This window comes from Desmodus rotundus, chromosome X (assembly GCF_022682495.2).
Source record: "Desmodus rotundus isolate HL8 chromosome X, HLdesRot8A.1, whole genome shotgun sequence".
NCBI lineage: Eukaryota > Metazoa > Chordata > Mammalia > Chiroptera > Phyllostomidae > Desmodus > Desmodus rotundus.
The window spans coordinates 51777005-51799846 of record NC_071400.1 but is presented as its reverse complement, the minus strand read 5'-3'; the positions used below and the strand labels follow the sequence as shown (position 1 = coordinate 51799846).

General features: G+C 37.7%; 1 pseudogene; it reads left to right on the top strand.

Moving 5' to 3' along the window:
• The first annotated feature begins 707 nt into the window (after positions 1-707).
• LOC112308256 (GTP-binding nuclear protein Ran-like) lies at positions 708-1358 on the top strand (annotated as a pseudogene).
• Positions 1359-22842: the final 21484 nt, after the last annotated feature.

Below are 22842 nucleotides of genomic sequence, written 5' to 3'. Positions count from 1 at the left end.
TTATATTTCACAGAACTAGAACAAATATTTCAAAAATTTATATGGATCTAGAAAAGCCCCACATAGAAATAGCAATCCTGAGAAAGAAGTACAAGTTGGAAGAATCGCCCTACCTAATATCAAACTATATTTTAAGGCCATGGTAATCAAAGTAGTCTGGTACTGGCATAAGAACAGACACATAGATCAATGGAACAGAATAGAGAGCCCAGAAATAAACTCATAGCGTTATAGCTAATTGATATTCAATAGAAAAATCAAGCACATATAATGGTCTAAAGATAGTTTATTCAATAAATGGTGTTTCAAAAATTGGACAGGTTCTTATATTAGAGCAAGTAACACATATATGGGCACATAAATCAGGTTGTGCTTCATAGAGATTAATCTTGTAGCTTTTTCTTGATAAATTAGAGGTGAAGAGTGAAAAAAGATGGACCAGTCAATTAGTACACTCTGTATTTCTCTGGAATATATGACATTTTCCAGGAATTGGGTGGTGGGAAGCAGTGATAATTTAAAAGATGGTATGGATTTGATTATGACTTCAAAACTGGTTCTGAAAACAGAAGGAGAAATAAAGAAAGATATACAATATTTGACACCTAAGTAATTGTGTCCTATGGTTTTGAAGCAGCATAGCATAGTGGTTTAGAATATGGGCTCAGTGAGATGGACTGGGAGACACTTCTGGAAGTAACATCACCATGGCAACCCAAGGAGAACCTTAAGTTTAGTTGAAGATTGTATTGGTTGGTGATGGTGGGGTTGGGAAAATTACATTCATGAAACATCATCTGACTTGTGAATTTAAGAAGTATGCATCCACCTTGGGTGTTGAGATTCATCCCCTCATGTTCCATATCAACAGGCAACCTATTAACTTCAATGAGTAGGATACAGTGGGGCAGGAGAAGCTTGCAGGTTGAGATTGCTATTACACCCAAGCCCAGAATGCCATTCATTATAATGTTTGATGTAACTTCAAGGGGTACTTACAATAATGAGACTAACTGACATATAGGCCTTGTATGAGTGTGTGAAAACATCCTCATTGTGTTGTGTGACAACAAAGGGGGTACGTTAAGGACAGGCAAGTAAAGGCAAAATAGATTGTCTTCCACTGAAAGAAGAATCTGTAGCAGTACAACATTTCCGCTAAAAGTAACTACAACTTTGAAAAGCCCTTCCTCTGGCTTGCTAGAAAACTAATTGGATACCCTAACTTGGAGTTTGTCACCATGCCTGTTCTTGTCCCCACCAGAAGTTGTCATGGACCAGCTTTGGCAGCACATTATGGGCATGACCTAGAGGTTGTTCAGGCTACCACTCTTTTGGGTGAGGATGACGACCTGTGAGAAAGGGAAGCTGGAGCCCAGCGTCAGAAGTCTAGTTCTATAGACAACTGACCTGTGATGTTAGTGGTGCAACGTGTTTGCCACTTTATTATATAGCTAAGCAGAACCTGTTGTTGAAGTTTGGAAGAACCTGTGGTTGTGGCTGAGAGATGAATGTGTTTTGTAGTGAATGTGGCAGTTTAAAAATACCTTCATTTTTTTAACCTGTTTATTTAGCTGTTTTGGAATGCAGTTGTTTCCTTATCAAGTTTCAACCATAAGACTGCCACAGTCTCATCACTATATTCATTGGTGAAACCTTGTTTGTTACTGCCATGCCCATTCCTTTCATTTAGAATGAGAATAAAGTTGTATTGAAAATACAACAACAACAAAAAAATGTGGGGTCTACATTTAAAGCGCCTATATTCAACTTCTCCCCATCTCAATATCCTCAACTGTAAAATGCGGTTTATGGGAAGGCCTGCCTTATACAATCTTTGTGAAGATTAAGTGAATTAATATGTATTATGTTCCCAGAAGGAGTCTTAATACAAAAGGGGTGATCGACAAAATGAATGAATCATTGACAGAAATCAGAAAATCCTGCAGGACCTGTAACCATGTGCCTGTTTGGTGTGAATGGGAACCAGCATATTTCAAAAAGCTGTAATAAATATATAGCTTTATAACTATCAGGTCCTCACAAATCATGTTTTATTCAGTTATTTATTAATAATAAATTAACTCAGTGGTCCCCATTTTCTTAGCATTTCTGTAAAATTAAGTTCTTTGGATCCATAATTCATGCTTGTCATTACATCATTAAGTGACCCTGTGCCATATTGAGAAGTAGTTATAAGGGTACCAGCAGCTAACCTTTAAGAGTGAAGGACATATGGTATTTGTCCCTCACCATCTGGCTTGTAAGAAACAAAATATAACCAGAGACATTGAAGTTAAGAACAATCTAACAATGGGCAGGGGGGAGTGGGGAGGGGACAGTGAGGAGAGGGGATTAAAGGAACTACTATAAAGGACACACGGACCAAATCTAGGGGGAGGGGAGAGGAAGGGGGTTCAGCTGGGGTGGGGTGGAGGGATGGGGAGAAAAGGCACACAACTGTAATTGAATAACAAAAACAAACAAACAAAAGAGTGAAGGACAGACACCTAGGCAAAAGCAATCCCAAGGCAATGTGCCACATTCTGAATCAGGCTTAGAATACATAACTCTAGGAAGGCTATTTTCTTCAATTTATGTGAGGCCTGTTGATATTATTGCTGTTTATTTGCCTGTAGAGTAAATTTAGAGGACCAAAAGATATGTTTGACACTTTCATTTGTATCCAAACAGCCAAAGAATATACAATTTTTGTTTTTGTAGTTGTTTTGCATCACCTAGTGTCCTTGTTGAAAAGTTGCTCAGTAAAGAATTTTACTCAATCAATTTTCTATCTGCAAACAAACATCCAGTGAGTCAGTGGGAGTTTTCCTGCCCTCACAACAGATTTGCACCCACTGAGATTTCACGGTGTGACAAAGTCTTTGCAAGGAAGTTAGTATAATTTTTTTTTTTTTAATATTAGGAGCTGCCCAAATAGCCATGTCTTCCAGTCCCAATACCAGAATGACTGCTGCTGAAGATTTTTCTTTTTCCACACATCAATAATTCATCTCACACATAAAGGCAAAAAGTACATAGAATAAGTTTTTGAGAAACTTGGGTTAAGACTAGTTTTTGGAGTGGGAAGGAAGATGGTGGCGAGATAGGTGGGAGCAGAGTCCACTTCCCCTCAACACCAGTGAAATACCTAGCTGATCTGAGGAGCAGAGTGAACAGCCAACAGTAATCCAGCATATATGAAGATTGGAGACCAAAGATAGAAGACATTGAAAGATCAGACTGTAAGAAGAGTGCTTAAGGACAATGAGGTCCCTGGGACAAGCGCGGGTACCAAGGCGGCTGAAGCCCAGGCCCCAGGCGCAGGGTCTGCTGCAGGATTATTGGGAGAGAGCCAGGCTGAGCTGTGTGAGCAGCCAGGTGGTTGTTTGGACCAGGGGGGCTTGAATAGGAAGAATTTCTCAAAAAGGAAAAGAAAATAGAGGCACTAGGCAGCTAGTTAGAGAACTCTCTGCAGCAACCTCCGCCTCTGGTTCCCCTCCCCCCTCAGCCCCTGGACTGTGAATGCAGAAAAGCAGCCCCGGCACTCCTCTGAAGCCCAGTTACGTGCACCCAGATTAGCGGACTGGTGGCCCACAACAGAAACTCCGGGTGGGCGTGAGCCCTGATAAGAGGCCCTGCTGCCTGGGCTCACAAACAAAAAGCGCCCGGGTGGGCGCGCACACCTAAACCCCAGCTGGGTGCCCACACCTGAAACCTCGGGTGGGTGCGCAACCAGATCAGTGGCTGGCTGCCCCAGAGCACAGACCCAAAGCAAGGACCAGCAGCCAACCCAGGGCCAAAGCCAAGTTCGGCCACATAATCCTATCAACAGCCTGGCTGCCTGCAGGCCACCAAACCCAAAAGCACCACCGGTTGTGAAAAACTCTGGCCTAGCCTCTGCTCACAGAACCCTGGAGGGCCCATTGGCTCTCTAGCAGGAGGAAGGCAGAACGCCCAGCAGAGGGGAGCTGCAGGTCTAGGGGAGACTGCATTCCCTGGAAAGACTCGAACCAGTAGGGGGCTGAACTACCCCATAGCAGCACCGAGAGCCCCTAGCATCTAAGACAGCAAAGAGCAAGAAGGTGGAATGTGAGTTGCCCCCAATAGGTGCAACTCAAGGACAGCACAGCTGGTGAACTAAAGGCCTAGTGGGAAGCAGAATGACCTGGAGGAACTGGACTGAAGGCTGAACAACAGCGAAGAGTGTGGCTCAGGAAGGGAGACAGGTGAAACCAATCCTTCCAACCACCCCAACCCTTTCCACAGACAGGAAGACCAGCAGAACTAACCTGAATGCTTTGAAGAGAGCAGAAGACCATTTTTTCTTTCCTCCTTTCACCCTAAATTCCTTCTTCTTTTCACTCCTTCTTTCTTTCTTTTATTCCTTCTTCCTTCCATCCTTTACCTATTTTATTCCTTCTTCCTGCCTTCTTTTATTTATTCTTTTGTTTTAATTTTTATGAGAATTCCTTCTTATCTTGCCTCTGATATTTCTTTATTCCTTCTTCCTTCCTTCCTTTCCTTTTCTATTCCCTTTTTCCCTCCTTCTCTTCTTTTTTTTTCTTTTTTTTTCCCCCCCGTCCTCTATTTCCCACAGGTGAGACAAGAAACCTGGAGTGCTGAAAAGACCAGGGTTAGACCGTGATAAACACATAAACGTCAGCTCAAGACCAGTGAGAACAGGAGATTAAGGAGACAGCACCACTGAATCCCATTGGCATTCTACCATAGAAGTTCATACCATAAACCCAGGGAGTCAGAATAGATCAATTTAAGAAGCACAGACTAACAAGAAGAGTCTCACAAACAATGGGAAGAAAAAGAAACAATCCCCAAATGAAAGGAAAGGAGGAAGCCCCAGAAAGAATGCTAACTGAAAAAGAGGCAAGTGAACTATCAGATACTGAGTTCAAAGCAATGGTTATCAGAAAGGTCAGTGAGCTCGCTGAGCTCAAAGAGAACTACCATAATCTACAGGGATACTACAATGAACTCACTACAAACAATATAAACATGAAAAAGGAAATAGAAACTATCAACAAGAGCCAAGAGGAAATGAAGAATACAATTTCTGAATTGAAGAACACAGTAGAAGGAATGAAAAGCAGACTTGATGAAGCAGAGGATCAGATGAGCAAGCTGGAGGACCAAGTAGAAAAAACCACCTGGAAAGAGCAAGAAAAGGAAAAGAGGCTCAGAAAGAATGAAGAGGGATTAAGGAAATGCAGGACAACATGAAACATAACAATATCCAAATAAGAGGAATACCAGAAGGAGAAGAAGAAGAGCAAGGGATAGAAAACCTGTTTGAAAAAGTGTTGATGGAAAATTTCCCTCATCGCAGGAGAGAAAAAGTCACCCAAATCCAGGAAACACAGACAGTCCCAAGCAAGAGGAACCCAAACAGGCCCACTGCAAGACACATCATAATTAAAATGGCAAAATTCCAAGACAAAGAGAGGATCTTAAAGGCAGCCAGGGAGACACACGAAGATACAAGGGAGCCCCAATAAGGTTAGCAACTGAATTCTCAATGGAAACGCTCCAAGCCAGAAGAGAATGGCAAAACATATTCCAAGTAATGAGAACCAGAGGCCTGCCACCAAGACTACTTTACCCACAAGGTTCTCAATCAAGATAGAAGGCCAAATAAAGAGTTTCTGAGACACAGGAAGTCTAAAAGAATACACTTCCACCAAACCAGCTCTCCAAGAGATGGTAAAGGGACTGCTTTAAGGAAAGGAAGGAAAAGAGAAAGAGAGAGGATCACAGGTAGGAAAAAATGGCAATGAATAACTACCTATCGATAATAACCTTAAACGTAAATGGATTAAATGCTCCAATCAAAAGACATAGAATAGCTGGATGGATAAGAAAACATGATCCACACATATGTTGCCTACAAGAGAGCCATCTCTGGACAAAAGTCTTACACAGACTGAAAGTGAAGGGCTGGAAACAAATTTTCCAAGCAAATGGACAGGAAAAAAAAGCAGGGGTAGCAATACTCATATCAGACAAAATAGACTTCCAAAGAAGGGCCATAAAGAGAGACCCAGAAGGTCACTTCATAATGCTCAAAGGAAGAATCCACCAAGAAGACATAAACATTTTCAATATCTATGCAGCCAACATAGGAGCACCCAAAGACATTAAGAAAATCTTGGAGGACATCAAGAAAGATATTGACAGGAACACAATTATAGTAGGGGACTTTAACACCCCACTATCAAAAATGGGCAGGTCTTCCAATCAAAATATCAACAAGGATATTGTGTCACTTAACAATACCCTAGAGGAAATGGACTTAATTGATATATACAGAGCTTTTCATCTCAAAGAAACAAAATACACATTCTTTTCAAATGTACATGCAACTTTCTGAAAGATAGACCACATGATAGGACACAAAGCAAGCCTCAACAAATTCAAGAAAATTGAAATCATATCAAGCATTTTCTCTGACCACAGGGACGGAAACTAAAAACCAACCCCAAAGGAAAAAACCCAAAACACTCAAAAGCATGGAGACTGAATAGCATGCTATTAAACAATGAATGGGTCAAGAATGAGATTAGGGAAGAAATCAAAAACTTTCTGGAAACAAATGAAAATGAACTCACAACAACCCAAAACCGATGGAACACAGCAAAGGCAGTCCTGAGAGGGAAGTTCATGGCAATACAGGCGTACCTTAAAAGATGGAAACATTTCAAACAAACAACCTCACCCTAGGCCTACAAGAACTGGAGGAACAACAACAAAGACAGCCCAGAGCAAGCAGAAGGAAGGAAATAACCAAGATCAGAGCAGAGTTAAATGACATAGAGACTAAAAGCACAATTGTAAGGATCAATGAATCCAGAAGCTGGTTCTTTGAAAAGATAAACAAAATCGACAAGCCTTTAAGTAGGCCCATCAAGAAAAAAAGACACAAGACCCAAATAAAAACAATTAGAAAAGAAAGAGGAGAGATTACAACTGATACCACAGAAATACAAAGGATTGTAAGAAATTACTACGAAGATCTGTATGCCAAGAAATTTGAAATCCTAGGTAAAATGGACACATTTCTAGAAAAATGTGATCTTCCAAAACTGAATGAAGAAGAAGCAGAAAAACTGAACAGACCAATAACAGCAGGCGAAATGGAAGCAGTCATCAAAAAACTCACAGCACACAAAAGCCCTGGACCAGATGGCTTCACAGGAGAATTCTACAAAGCATTTAAGGAAGAGCTAACCCCTATCCTTCACAGACTATTCGAAAAAATCCAGCCTGATGGAAGACTCCCAAACTCTTTTTATGAAGCCGGCATCATCCTAATCCCAAAACCAGATAAAGACACAACGAAGAAAGAAAACTTCAGGCCAATATCTCTGATGAACATAGACGCTAAAATTCTCAACAAAATATTGGCAAGCCGCATCCAGCAATACATTAAAAAGATCATCCACCATGACCAAGTCGGATTCATCCCAGGGATGCAAGGATGGTACAATATTTGCAAATCAATAAACATAATACATCACATGAACAACAGCAAAGACAAAAATCACATGATCATATCAATAGATGCGGAAAAAACATTTGATAAGGTACAGCACCCATTTATGATTAGAACACTAAGCAAAGTGAGAATAGAGGGAGCATTCTTCAACATAATAAAGGCCATATATGAGAGACCTACAGCCCACATCATACTCAATGGACAAAAACTTAGAGCATTCCCAGTAAGATCAGGAACAAGACAAGGATGCCCTCTCTCACCACTCCTATTCAACATAGTATTGGAAGTCCTAGCCACAGCAATCAGACAAGAAAAAGAAATAAAAGTCATCCAAATTGGAAAGGGGGAAATAAAACTGACTGTTTACAGATGACATGATAGTGTACATGGAAAATGCTATAGACTCCACCAAAAAACTACTCGACCTAATAAGTGAATTTGCCTAAACAGCTGGATACAAGGTCAATACTCAGAAATCAAAGGCATTCCTGTACACCAACAACGAAACTGCAGAAACAGAAATCAGGAAAAAAATCCCATTTGATATAGCAACAAGAAAAATAAAGTCCCTAGGAATAAACCTAACCAAGGAGGTAAAAGACCTGTACTCAGAAAACTACACAACACTGAAGAAAGAAATTAAGGAAGACACAAAAAATGGAAGCATGTACCATGCTCATGGATTGGAAGAATTAACATCATCAAATGGCCATACTACCCAAAGCAATTTTTAGATTCAATGCAATCCCTATTAGGGTACCCATGACATATTTCACAGATATAGAACAAACACGTCAGTAATTTATATGGAACCATAAACGAACCCGAATAGCTGCAGCAATTTTGAGGAAGAAGAAGAAAGCAGGAGGGATCACAATACCTGATATCAAAGTGTATTACAAGGCCACTGTAATCAAAACAGCCTGGTAGTGGCATAAAAAGAGGCACTTAGACCAATGGAACAAAACAGAGAGCCCAGAAATAAACTCAAGTCTTTACTGTCAATTAATATTTGACAAGGGAGGCAGGAGCATAAAATGGAGCAAAACAGCCTCTTCAACAGATGGTGTTGGGAGATCTGGACAGCCTCATGCAAAAAAATGAAACTCGATCACCAACTTGCGCCATACACAAAAATAAACTCAAGAAGGATAAAAGACTTAAATATAAGTCGTAACAGCATAAAAGTCCTTGAGGAAAACATTGGCAGTAAAATCTCAGACATTCCACACAGAAACATCCTCACAGATATTTCCCCTAAAGCAAGGGGGATGAAGAAAAGAATAAACAAATGGGACCTCATCAAAATAAAAAGCTTCTGCATGGCTAAAGAAAACAGCGCCAAATTACAAAGAGAACCAACAGTACGCAAAAACATATTTGCCAAGGATACCTCAGACAAGGGCCTTATCTCCAAACATATATAAAGAACTCACATGACTCCACTCCAGGAAGACAAACAACCCAATAAAAAAATGGGCAAAGGACTTGAACAGACACTTCTCCAAGGAAGTCATACAGAGGGCCCAGAGATAATGAAAGGATGCTCAGCATCACTAGCCATCAGAGAGATGCAAATCAAAACCACAATGAGGTACCATCTCACAGCAGTCAGAGTGGCCAACATAAACAAATCCACAAACAAATGTTGTAGAGGATGCGGAGAAAAGGGAACCCTAGTGCACTGTTGGTGGGAATGCAGACTAGTGAGGCTAGTGTGGAAAACAGTATGGAATTTCCTCAGAAAACTAAAAGTGGAACTCCCGTTTGATCTAGCAATTCCACTGCTGGGATTATACCCTAAGAACCCTGAAACACCAATCCAAAAGAACCTGTGTACCCCAATTTTCATAGCAGCACAATTTACAATAGCCAAGTACTGGAAGCAACCTAAGTGCCCATCAGCAAACGAGTGGATCCAAAAACTATGGTATATTTACACAATCGAATTCGATGCAGCGGAGAGAAAGAAGGAGCTTATACCCTTTGCAACAGCATGGATGGTACTGGAGAGCATTATGCTCAGTGAAATAAGCCAGGAAGTGAGGGACAAATACCATATGATCTCACCTTTAACTGGAACATAATCAATAGAAGAAAAAAGCAAACAAAATATAACCAGAGACATTGAAGTTAAGAACAATCTAAGAATAGCCAGGGGAGAGTGGGGTGGGGACTGTGGGAAGAGGTGCTTACAGGAACTAGTATATAGTACACATGGACAAAATCAAGGGGGAGGGTGGATGTGGGGGAGGAAGGTGGTTTCAGCTGGGGTGGGGTGGAGGGATGTTGGGAATGGGCATACAACTGTGATTGAATAACAATAAAAATTTTAAAAAGACTAGTTGTTTACAGTGGTGTTATAAGTAAATATTTGCTTACTCTTCTTCTGCTTTCATACTTTGAAACAAGATTTGGGAAACACTAGGACCAAGATTGACTTTCAAAACCAGAATCTTTCATTTTGAAAATCACAGAGGTAAATATAAAATATGAAACGGGCTATATATAAGAGAATCCAGCAGTGACTCCTGAATTATGTAACCCTCATGATGCCAACTCTTTTCTTGTAATGCTTACTCCTAAATACATCTTATTTTCTTATCACATCAGGGAGTCTTCCTCAGCATTTCATGATCCATAAATGTCGATCAAATGTGTCTTGGAAAACTCATCCATTGAGAAGCATATATATATATAATCTTGTCAAGTTTTGAGTATTACATAGTCACTGCCATTGTGGTGAATTAAATTTATTCTAGGAGACTGTTACTCTGGAAGGAATACCCCTTGAAAGAACAAGACAATGTTGCTGTTTCCATTTTATATTACATCCATCCTCAACTTTGTTTTATCTATGAAAATATTTACATTGGCTAATGCATTAAATATAATCCAATGTGTTCTTGTGGCTATAGGGATTTTACAGTGTAGGGATTTATTTATTGTTAATATAAGGAAATATTTAATTTATGATTTTAATATATAAAACTTTAAAGAAAACCTGTTCAAATAATGGGAGAGCTTCAGCAATGCTGTATTATATGTTACTAGTTTGCTAAAATCACTTATAAAGACATTTTTAAGTTAATCTCAGAATTTTTATTATGACATTCATGCTTTGGTAAAGATGGAATGCCTATGTGCAATAAGGCCTCATTTAAGGTTGTTGATAGGTCCTGTGACTTTAATCAAACCAACATATAATAAATCCAATTTTACCATAGGTAATTCATATAAACAAGAGTTAAGCTCTTGTGGCATCTCATCAGTGTTATAACAAAATGACATTGAACAACATGAAGTTAGTTGAAGACCTGCTGTAATTATTTAAGTATGCACATGGACCTTTCCATTATTAAAAAAGATAGTAGCAGATCCACCAAGCCATCAAGTTGGCTATGAGCACCAGTCCTCCTTCATTAAATGAAAGTGGAATATGTAGTGTTCACTCTCAAGTTGGTCCTGAGATCACAAATAATTCGCGCAATCATACTGATTGTATTCCAGTAGTACTTACTTGACTGCCACTTCTCCCTCGATCCATTTCTATGGCATCATGACAACACTACGACCATTTAGCTTAGGAGAAGAAAACTTTCATTTGATTTATAGAAGTTTCTTCTGTCAGACAGTATTCTATCAGAAGGCAGAAGTGGACTACTGTCACCTTACAACCCCACTCAGGGGGCATCCCTAGAGGGTGATGGGAAAGGGTAATCTTCCAAGTGGACAGAATTCCAAGTGTTTATCTGGAGGTCCAGGTTGCCTGAGGGGCAGAACGGCCTAAAGAATGGATCTATATTAATTCATGAACAAGAGCTACTAGGATGACCAGATGATCAGGGTCTTAAGAAGAAAAAAATTGAAGGATTGCTAACAAGATATCTGTAAAAAGGAATTTGAATGAACTTCTAAGAATGGTCTCAATGTGTGGATATTTGTGTCTTGTGTGAATTCTCCCTAAAATGCATTTACGATTTATGTAAAAGGTAGATTTCAATAATTAAATCGACAAAATGACCCTGTCATGGATGCCAGTCAAATTTTAAGCCCAGCTACTTCAGAGGTTATTAAAAATAACTCACAAAAAAAAGTTTTGTTGGCAAGGGTGGATATTTTGCATGTGCCCAGTTATATTAAGTTTCCCTCCCTAAGACATTTCTGGCTCTCATCACTGTTGTGTCCATAGTCAATCTATAGCAATGACAAATCCTGAGCCCTCTCCATATCTTGGAGGACCTGTCAGGTACCTTCTATCATGATAAAGAGGGTTTGTGGATAAGAGTTATCTTCACTGAAAAAGAAATATATTTTAGATATGGCATTTCCTTCTTTACTTGCCATGTTTATGCCAGCATCACTGTCTATGAACTTATCGCATACCCGAATCACCATCATGACTTGCCATGCAACATTAATTCTGAATGAGGCATACATTTATAGTGAAAACATATGTGTCAATGGGCTGCAATTCCCAGAATTCCCTCCTTGTATGTTATCATTCCAAATATCAGCGGGAGGTGGGTGAGAGCAATGGGGGGAAAATTAGTACAACTATAAGTGAACAATAATTAAAAAATAATATTATACCAAAATCTCTATCTTTAGTTTCTACCTCCAGTTTTCACACTAACTTTCCAATTTCCTATTTTTATGGTATTGCATATACAATTCAATCTACTTTCACTGCCTTTATTCCTTATCAAAATTTCATTATATTTTTTCTATTCTGTCTCTTTTAAAAAATTTTATTGTTATTCAATTACAGTTGTATGCCTTTTCTCCCCATCCCCCCACACGAACCCACCTCCATCCCCCTTCTCCACACTCCTCCTTGATTTTGTCCATGTGTCCTTTATAGTAGTTCCTGTAATCGCCTCTCCTCACTGTCCCCTCCCCATTCCCCCCAGACCATTGTTAGATGGTTCTTAACTTCAATGTCTCTGGTTATATTTCCTTTTCTTTTTTCTTCTATTGTTTATGTTCCAGTTAAAGGGGGGTTCATATGGTATTTGTCCCTCACTGACTGGCTTATTTCACTTAGCATAATGCTCTCCAGTTCGATCCATGCCATTGCAAAGGGTATAAGCTCCTTCTTTCTCTCTGCTGCGTAGAATTCCATTGTGTAAATGTACCACAGTTTTTGGATCCACTCTTTTGCTGATGGGCATTTAGGATGCTTCCAGTACTTGGCTATTGTAAATTGTGCTGCTATGAAAATTGGGGTGCATAGGTTCTTTTGGATGGGTGTTTCAGGGTTCTAAGGGTATAATCCCAGCAGTGGAATTGCTGGGTCAAAGGGCAGTTCCATTATTACTTTTCCGAGGAAGTTCCTTACTGTTTTCCACAGTGGCCTCGCCAGTCTGCATTCCCACCAACAGTGCACTAGGGTTCCCTTTTCTCCACATCCTCTCCAACATTTGTTTGTGGATTTGTTTATGTTGGCCACTCTGATTGGTGTGATATGGTACCTCATTGTGGTTTTCATTTGCAACTCTCTGATGGCTAGTGATGCTGAGCATCTTTTCATATGTCTCTGGGCCCTCTGTATGTCTTCCTTGGAGAAGTGTCTGTTCAAGTCCTTTGCCCATTTTTTTATTGGGTTGTTTGTCTTCCTGGAGTGCAGTCGTGTGAGTTCTTTATATATTTTGGAGATCAGGCCCTTGTCTGAGGTATCATTAGAAAATATGTTTTCCCGTACTGTTGGTTCTCTTTGTAATTTGGTGCTATTTTCCTTAGCCATGCAGAAGCTTTTTATTTTGATGAGGTCCCAGTTGTTTATTCTTTTCTTCATGCCCCTTGCTTTAGGGGACATGTCTGTGAGGATGTTTCTGCGTGGAATGTCTGAGATTTTCCTGCCAATGTTTTCCCCAAGGACTTTTATGGTGTTACGACTTATATTTAGGTCTTTTATCCATCTTGAGTTTATTCTTGTGTATGGCGTAAGTTGGTGATCGAGTTTCATTTTTTTGCACATAGCTGTCCAGATCTCCCAACACCATCTGTTGAAGAGGCTGTTTTGCTCCATTTTATGCTCCTGCCACCTTGGTGAAACATTAATTGAACACAAAGGCTTTAGTTTATTTCTGGCCTCTGTTCTGTTCCATTGGTCTATGTGCCTCTTTTTATGCCAGTACCAGGCTGTTTTGATGACAGTGGCCTTGTAATACAGTTTGATATCAGGTATTGTGATCCCTCCTGCTTTCTTCTTCTTCCTCAAAATTGCTGCAGCTATTCGGGGTCGTTTATGGTTCCATATAAATTTCTGAAATGTTTGTTCTATATCTGTGAAATATGTCATGGGTACTCTAATAGGGATTGCATTGAATCTATAAATTGCTTTGGGTAGTATGGCCATTTTGATGATGTTAATTCTTCCAATCCATGAGCATGGTACATGCTTCCATTTTTTGTGTCTTCCTTAATTTCTTTCTTCAGTGTTGTGTAGTTTTCTGAGTACAGGTCTTTTACCTCCTTGGTTAGGTTTATTCCTAGGGACTTTATTTTTCTTGTTGCTATATCAAATGGGATTTTTTTTCCTGATTTCTGTTTCTGTAGTTTTGTTGTTGGTATACAGGAATGCCTTTTATCTCTGAGCATTGACTTTGTATCCAGCTGTTTTGCCAAATTCATTTATTAGGTCTTTTTCTTTTTGAGAAATTCTTCCAATCAAAGCCCCCCTGGTCCAAACAAGCACCTGGCTGCACACAGCTCAGCCTGGCTCTCTCCCAAGAGTCCTGCAGCAGCCCCTGTCCCCAGGCCGGGGTTTCAGCTGCCCTGGTCCCTGCACAGGTCCCGGGGACCTTATTGTCCTTAAGCACTCTTCTTACTGTCAGATCTTTCAATGTCCTCTATCTTTGGTCTCCGATCTTCATAAATGCTGGAATACTGTTGGCTGTTCGCTCTGCTCCTCAGATCAGCTAGGTATTTCACTGGTGTTGAGGGGAAGTGGACTCCGCTCCCTCCTATCTCGCCGCCATCTTCCAAACATCCCAAAATTTCAAAGAGTCATTCAAAGGTGAATTATTCCCAATGGACCTGAAGTAGCTATTTCAATCAAAACTCAACTCCAATTGCTTATTTACTATTTTCATACAGACTTATCTTATTTATAGCATTTCTAAATGATCACTTCTAAATGTACAGGACAATGTGATATATTGTCAAGGAATAAGTATATTAGAGATCAGAATGAGTGAACAAAGTCAGTGAAATGCCCATAATTTCAAACCATTATAGCCAACATCGAATAAATTGAAAGTTGAGTATAAAAAAAGAGAAAATTATTTAATTTTATATTCTTGAGAAATAAATGTACCAGGGCTAACCATGATTGAGGTTTAGCACATTAAAATCATTCTAATAAACTAGATTTTTCAATTAAGAGTAATGGAGATTACAAGATATAAAATGCGCTCAGCAGAGCCAAAACTATTTTAAGCATCTCTTAGGAAGTAATAATCCTCTTTTGCGTGTTGCAACAAGATGCTTTTAAATATCATCTGCTAAAATCTTGAGGGCATAAATTCAGAATGACTCAGGTAAATTACTGTTAAATGTTATATGCTAGGGAAAATGATTAATTTTGGTCCCATTTTCTAGGGATATGCCTGCCCCGATTTTCTTTTTCTCTCTGTGGGGAGAAGATTTAGGATTATGTGCCTTCTCTCAATCCCACAAGATCTGGGTAGGTGTTCAGAGTCTTCCATTTCTTTTTCCCAAGATAGTGACCTGAAGTGTTAAAAATGTTGTGCTTTCTTCCAATCTTTCTTAGTTGAACTGACAACTGGTTGTCATTAACATGCTTTCTGTGAGTTTGTGAGCTCTGCAGAGCTCGCATTCACTATCTTTGGAAGCTAGTGAATGAGGAAGCTTGCATGTGCTGTCTCAGTGATGTGCACAGTGCTAGAAGTACATGTCAGCGAGTTATGGGGGGCTTCAAATGAGGTGTCCCATAGGATTCATGGGAGGGACTTTTTGTGAAGTCTGTGAGCCATTTAATAGGATTTGTGGTCAGTTTTTCACATCTATGCTTTGGTGCTGTGAGACTGTATCCCTTTTCCTTGCTCCTAGCACCCCTCACATTATTCAGCCTTGTCAATCTCCTCAGTAATCTGGACATGGCAAGGCAGAAGTACCTTCTTAGACAATGTTTTGTAAGGCTGGCGAAGAAGCCCTGTGCTCATGCTGTTCTCACTTTCCTTGTACAAGAAACTGCAGATTAACTTTATCTCTCTTGGCATTGAGCTATGCTGTTTTACGGGACAGGTGACATGGGTAAGTGATTATGTTTTCTTTTTTCATGTTTCTTAAAGTCTTGCATCTATTCTCATAATTTTTGCTCAAACAGGGTGCTGGAATTTTTCTAGTTACCTCCTGTGTTCCCACAGAAGTGTTCTTGTCTACTGATGGTTGTTAAAATTTGATGTTTCTAAGGGGGTATGATGGCTGGAATCTCCTATTCTGCCATCTTGCTCATGAAACCACTAAACAATTGTTTCTTCATTTACTGTTGGTTTTTAAGATAATTTTTAAGAGAGTTTTTAAAAAAATGTATCAGTTAATGGGATTATCAAAAATGAGAAAATCTGTGAAGCTCTTTATGATGTCATTACAGAAATATTTTCCTTTTGATTTATAATTAATATTTTCATGATACATGTTTTCTATCCATGTCCCTTCATTCTGCCTATATGATATTATTTGAAGATAGTTTAATATATACAGCATACACTTGAGTCACTTTAATGTACTTTTAAAATATGTGTTTTTTAAGTGCATTTTGGCCATTTACTTTTAATGCATTTATTTATATGTTAGGGATTAAGGTTTCCATTATTTTTTTTTCTGTTTTTTGTCTTTTTTTGTTCCTTTCTTTTGTTTACTTGAACAATTTTTGGAATGCCATTTTGATTCATCTCTAGTGTTTTGAGTTTTCATATTTGTATAGCTTCTTTTAGAAGTTGCTGCAGGTACTCTCTTTACATACAGATCTTATCATACATAGTCTATCCATATCATTTGAAAAATTCAAATGAAATACAGAAAATCTAAAATCTAATTAAATTTACATCCATCTACCTTTTGCTGTTTATATTTGTCTTAGCTCTTTCCTCTACCTACATTTAGAATGACATCAGATAGTGTTATAATTTTTACTTCCAACCTGAATCATTACTTAAAAAACTCAAGTGCAGAAGGAATATGTATCCTATTTAATCCATATTTGTGCTTACAATGATCTTTATTTTCCTTTTTTTTAAGTTCCAAGTTTTTACCTTTAAAAGTTTATTTTCTTTTTAGAGAGTTTCCTTAGACATTCTTTTAATATAGGTGTGCTAATGAAGTACCTTAGTCTTCCTTCATCTGAGACAATCTTGATTTTCCATAATTCATGGAGGATATTTTCACTTGATATAAGACTCTGGATTAACAGTTCTTTTCTTTCAGCAATTGAAAACTTTTGTGGCATCTCCTTCTGTTCTCCATTATTTTCAACAATAACTGTCTTTTCAAATTATTTTCTCTATAAAAAGATGTTATTTATTTCCTCATTGCTCTTTAAAGTTTTTATTTGTCATCATTTTCAGTAAAGTTACTATGATGTGTCTTGGTGTGTCTTTCTTTGGATTTCTTTTGTTTGAAATTTGTTTAGCTTCTAGAATCTGTAAGCTTTGTCTTTTGCCAAATTGGGGAAGCTTTAAGTCATGAATTCTTGGTGATTTTTTTCAGCTTCTACCCTTTATCTTATCCTTATATAACACTGGTGACATAATTTTATTATTTTTTTAAATATATAATCTTTATTGTATTTTTCCATTACCATTTAGTGCCCTTATGCCCCCCTCCCCCCAGCAACCACCACACTGTTGTCCATGTCCATTAGTCCTTTCTCCTTTTTGTTCAATCCCTCCACCCCCTAACTTCCCCCACTAGCTGTCATCTGTTCTCCATCTGAGTCACGGTAACATAATTTTAGATATCAGTGAGTTTGTCCCATAATCTAGGACTTTTCCTTTAGCCTCTATATACTACACACTTAATTGGAAAATAATTTGAGAAAAAAATACATTGTGTTTTATTCTTCTTTCTGAGATTTAACCCCTCAGGTTCTAATTTTCTTTTTCTCCCTAGTCTTCAAATAGCCATTGATATTTTTATTCCATTCTTACAGTGCTTCTTGGCAAGAGAGTTAGTTTCATACTAGCTATTGCAACATAGGAGAGAGCTAAACACTTCATCTAAGATCTTTAGAAGCTCCCAGAATATTAATTTGTTTCAATATACTCTAAAAGCTGGTGGGAAAAAATTTTAATATAGCAACCATTCATTCACTATCAAAGATACATAAGACAGGAGAATATGCTTTGCTCACTCCTGTATCAGAAACATTAACTATCTCATAGATTCTGGTTTAATAAATATTTGTGACATGCATGCATGAATAAATGAGAAAACTGGCAAATGTTTGAATTTCATAAGTAGCCTAAGAGAAGACAGACTGAGAGTTATTAATGGAATAATATGTATTGAAAATTTCATAAATTCCAGGTTAGGTAACTTAATGAATTTGTAATAGAAAATACCATAATTAAATGAGTCATAAAATGCAGGCCAGGATCTCAGATTTTCCCTCTGTAACCTTAGGAAGATCACTCGACCAATTTTAAAGGAAGTTGTTAGACAGCAATCTCAAAACTCTAACTTCCTATAATATTCTGTTTCACCACATTAATAGGGAGGGGTTAGTGGGGAGAGGGGTCTATAGGAGCTACTATAAAGGACACAAGGACAAAATCAAGGGGGAGGGTAGAGGTGGGGGAGAAAAAAAAGAATCATCATGGCTTAGATGCCATGGAGACAACAGATACAGAAATACAAAAATAGGGAATTTTTATTTTTTCTTGTTTATTCTCAGGAATTAGAAGAATAGTAATATAATGCATACTTATCTACATTGCCACAGACATTATACACATGCCATTAAACACAGTAACCACTCTTAATACCCACTGTGCATTCTAGGTTGCAGAAAAGATAAAATACCTGCTGTTAAGGATCCATAAATACATTTTAAGTGGATAAACAGAGCAAAAGAAGAACACCGAGTTTTAATAATTATTCCTTTATTTCCGGGCTCTTTGCTGTACCTGGGGACTGAAGAAAAGAGTGAATGTTATGCTTTATTAGTTTCTAAGTTTCAGCAATAACTGGCCCTTCAGAGAACCATGTATTAGGAGAAAATTGAGCTAAACTTTTTCTTTTTAAATTATAATAGCAGTGTGAGATACACTAAAAAATCTGTTTAAGTCTGGTATTAATAAAGCAAGGTGTGTCTAAACTTAGTGGGACATATTATTTTAAGAAGGATAACCCTTTCTTAACATTTTTACATTCTTTAATGTGCTGCTTTTGAGACAAATAAGACATGTCTTCATGATTTTCTCCAAAAATATATCATCTATTTGAAATGTAATTGAATTTCTGCCATGCTGTTCTTTTCTGTCTTTGAGGATCACATAGTTAAAAACATAAAAATCAATGTAATCTAACTTAAATTGGGAAAATGTGATGCTATCAGCAGGTATTAAGATACAAAAATAAGATTCAGTAAATACCTGTCTGTTCTGGAATTCTTGCAACAGTGACTAGGTTTAAACTTTGCCAAATATGCTTTTACTTTTAATGGGAAGTTTTGATGTAATTACCTTTGCAGAAATCACATTTTTCCAAATGGATATATAGGCACTCAGGGTATGGTGTTGGCTCTAAACTAGAAAGGGGGTTATCTCAATGTGGTGAGAGAATCTTAACTGCCTAAGAGATTTCATTTAACAGGTTAATTCAGCTTACTCAAAGAACCTTCTTTTAAATTTTATTCTTTGACTAGTCTCTTCCCATTCTTTCCACTATTATCCCTCTCCCCCCAATCCTCTGGCCACTGTCAGTCTGTTCCACAAAGGGGAAAAATTGGGACAATCATAATAGAAAATCAATAAAAAATTCCTAAAATTTGATGAATAAATAAATACAGTTTACTCTTGTTTAATACTTTTAAGTGACAGCATTAAGAAAAAATGTTGAAACTTTTCATTTACCTGTGAATTTTTGGGCACTAGCAAAAAATGACTATCATTATAATACAAAATGTAGTTTATCAATTTTTTAAAGATTAATAAAGGAAAGTTCAGTCTTCCCTCAATGAACAAAAAATAAACTAAGCTCCTCAAAAATAGTAAAGCTTTTTTACGCCTCATGGTCATTCTTTACTCTGGCTTCAGTATTTTCAAACTTGATTCCTTTACATATGTAGGTGCTCACAAAATTGGAATCTATTTCATTAAATCCATAGTTTTGAAGTTGCTTTTATGGTCAATCCATTTCCTTATATCAGTCCTTAGCACAAATACATTTATTTCTACTTAATGGTATTATCTTACAGTCAAAAAACACACAAACAATAAAAAGTAAAACAAAACAGAGAAAAATTGCTCTCTTCATAATGCCAAGCCTAGTTATGGAGATTATTTTTCCTTTGTTTTCTTTTTCCATTTTAAACCTCTGAACCTTGGGTTTAAATATTCTATTGAAATATATCTTGCATACAGTATTGTATTAGTTTAAAGTGTACTACATAGTCATTTGATATTTAAATACCTTATAATATGATCACTACATAATTTTATTAACCATAAATGCCTTGCAAAATTATTGCAATATTATATCCTCCACGTGGTATGCTATATCCCTGTGGCTTATTTGTTTTTATAACTGGAAGTTGTATGTCTTATTTCTCCTACTTTTTCCTCCATCACCTACCTCCACCTTTTCCCTGTGGTACCCCTCAGGTTGTTCTATCTATGAGTTTGTTTCTGTTTTGTTCATTTTTTTACATTCTACATATAAATGAAATGATACAATCTCTGCCTGTCTTAGTTTACTTAACATAGTACCCTCTAGATCCATACATGTCACAAATGGCTAGAGTTCATTCTTTTTTATTGCTGAGTAATATTCTATTGTGTGTGTGTGCATTGTTATGACATCTTTATAAATTCATCTATCAGTGGATGCCTAAGTTGTTTCCATATCTTGGCTATTGTATATAATATTGCAATAAACATAGTGGTGCATATACCTTTTCAAATTAATGTTTTTGTTTTCTTCAAAACAAAATACCCAGGTATAGAAGCCTGGGTCATATGGTAGTTCTATTTTTTATTTTTTTAAATTTTTTGTGGAACATCTATACTGCTTTCCATAGTGGCTGCCCCCATTTACAACCTCACTAACAGTGTACAAAGGTTTCATTTCTCTGACAGGTGTGAGGTGCTAACTCACTGTGGTTTTGATTTGTATTTCCCTGATGATTAGTGGTGTTGAATACCTTTTCACATGTCTGTTGGTTATCTGTATGTTTTCTTTGAAGAAATGTCTATCTATGTTCTGTGCCTATTTTTTAATTGGATTTTTTTAAATGTTAAGTTGCATGAGGTTTTTTTATGTTTTGTGTGTTAATCCCTTAAAAGATGTATCATTTGAAAATATTTTCTCCCATTCATTAGGTTGTCTTTTCATTTTGCTGATGGTTTCATTCCCTGAGCATTTTTTTTTTAGTTTGTTGCAGTCCCATTTGTTTATTTTTGCTTTTGTTGGCATTGACTAAGGAAATATATCAAAAAAAATATTGCTAAGACCTACGTCAAAGACTTTACTGCCTATGTTTTCTTTCAAGGTTTTTATGGTTTTAGGTGTAACATTTAAGTTTTTAATCCATTTTGAGTTTATTTTTGTATATGATGCATGGACATAGTCTAGTTTTACTTTTTTTGCATGTTTTCAGTTTTCCCTATACCATTTATAGAAGAGACTGTCATTTCCCCATTGTATAATCTTGGCCCTTTGTCATAGATTAATTTACCACATAAGTAAGTGTTTATTTCTGGGCTCTCTGTTTTGTTCCATTGATTTTTGTGTCTGATTTTGTGCCAGAACACTATTTGAACCTTGGATAAGAGACTGCAAGCCCAATGCTATATTGGTTATCTATTTCAGTGTAACAAGTTATCCCAAAATGTAGAGCTTAAAATAACAGCTGTTCATTATTTATATCTCTTTTGTCAAGAGTTTGAGAATGGCTAAGTTAGATGCCACTGGTTAAAGGTCTTTCATGAGGCTGTAATCAAGGTGTTGCTCAGGCTGCAATTATCTCAAGGCTTAATGATGGAAGGATCTACTCTCAAGTTCACTAACTTCGCTCTTGGAAGGTACTCATTGGCTGTTGGCTGAAAATAATAGCTCTGGCCTTATAGATGTGGGCCTTCACAAACAAGAAAGGTAACTTTCCCCAGAGCAAGAATGAGTGTCAAAGATGGAGACAGTTTCCTTGTAATATAATTATGGAAGTGACATCCCACCACATCTGCCATATTCTATTAATTAAAAGTGAATAAGCCCTGACTGGTGTGACTCAATGGTAGAGTGTCAGCCTGTGAATCAGAGTTGCCAGTTCAATTCCCAATCGAGGGCACATGCCTGGGTTGTGTGCTGTGTTCCCAGTGGGGGGCACGTGAGAGGCAACCACACATTGATGTTTCTCTCCTCTTTCTCCCTCCTTTGCTCTCTCTAAAAATAAATAAATAAGATCTTTTAAAAAATTTAAAAAATGAATCAGTGATTCCAGCACACACTCTAGGGGAAGGTATTATACAAGGGTGTGAATACTGGAAAATGGGGATCACTGGGAACCATTGTATAGACTGCCTGTTACGATATATCCTTACCACCAAGGAGATCCATTCTTCTATACGCTATTTACAAATGCATCAAGGCTCATCTTAGAGTTCTTTTTCTCCCTGAAGCCTTCCTAAGCTTTATTTAACATCTTTTGCCTCTTCAGAGATCCAGTGGAACTTAAGGTTAGTAGTCATCGAGGTACTTAGCATAAAATAGCTGAAACTTTAGCTATCCTTTCTGATACATTTGCCTCATTATCTCACTCAGAAAGTAAGTTCCTGGAGAATATACTGTACCTCAAATACATCTTGGGCCACACTACTCCTGTGTCTAGATCAATGCTTTTCACTTGTTTCTGTGGTAAGACTTTTAATAACTTCCATAGGAACATTAGGGTACATAAGTTCTTTTGAATTGGTGTTTCAGGATTCTTAGGGTATAATCCCAGCAGCGGAATTGCTGCATCAGGGTGCAGTTCCATTTTTAGTTTTCTGAGAAAATCCCTTACTGTTTTCCACAGTGGCCTCACCAGTCTGCATTCCCACCAACAGTGCACTAGGGTTCCCTTTTCTCCACAACCTCTGCAGCAC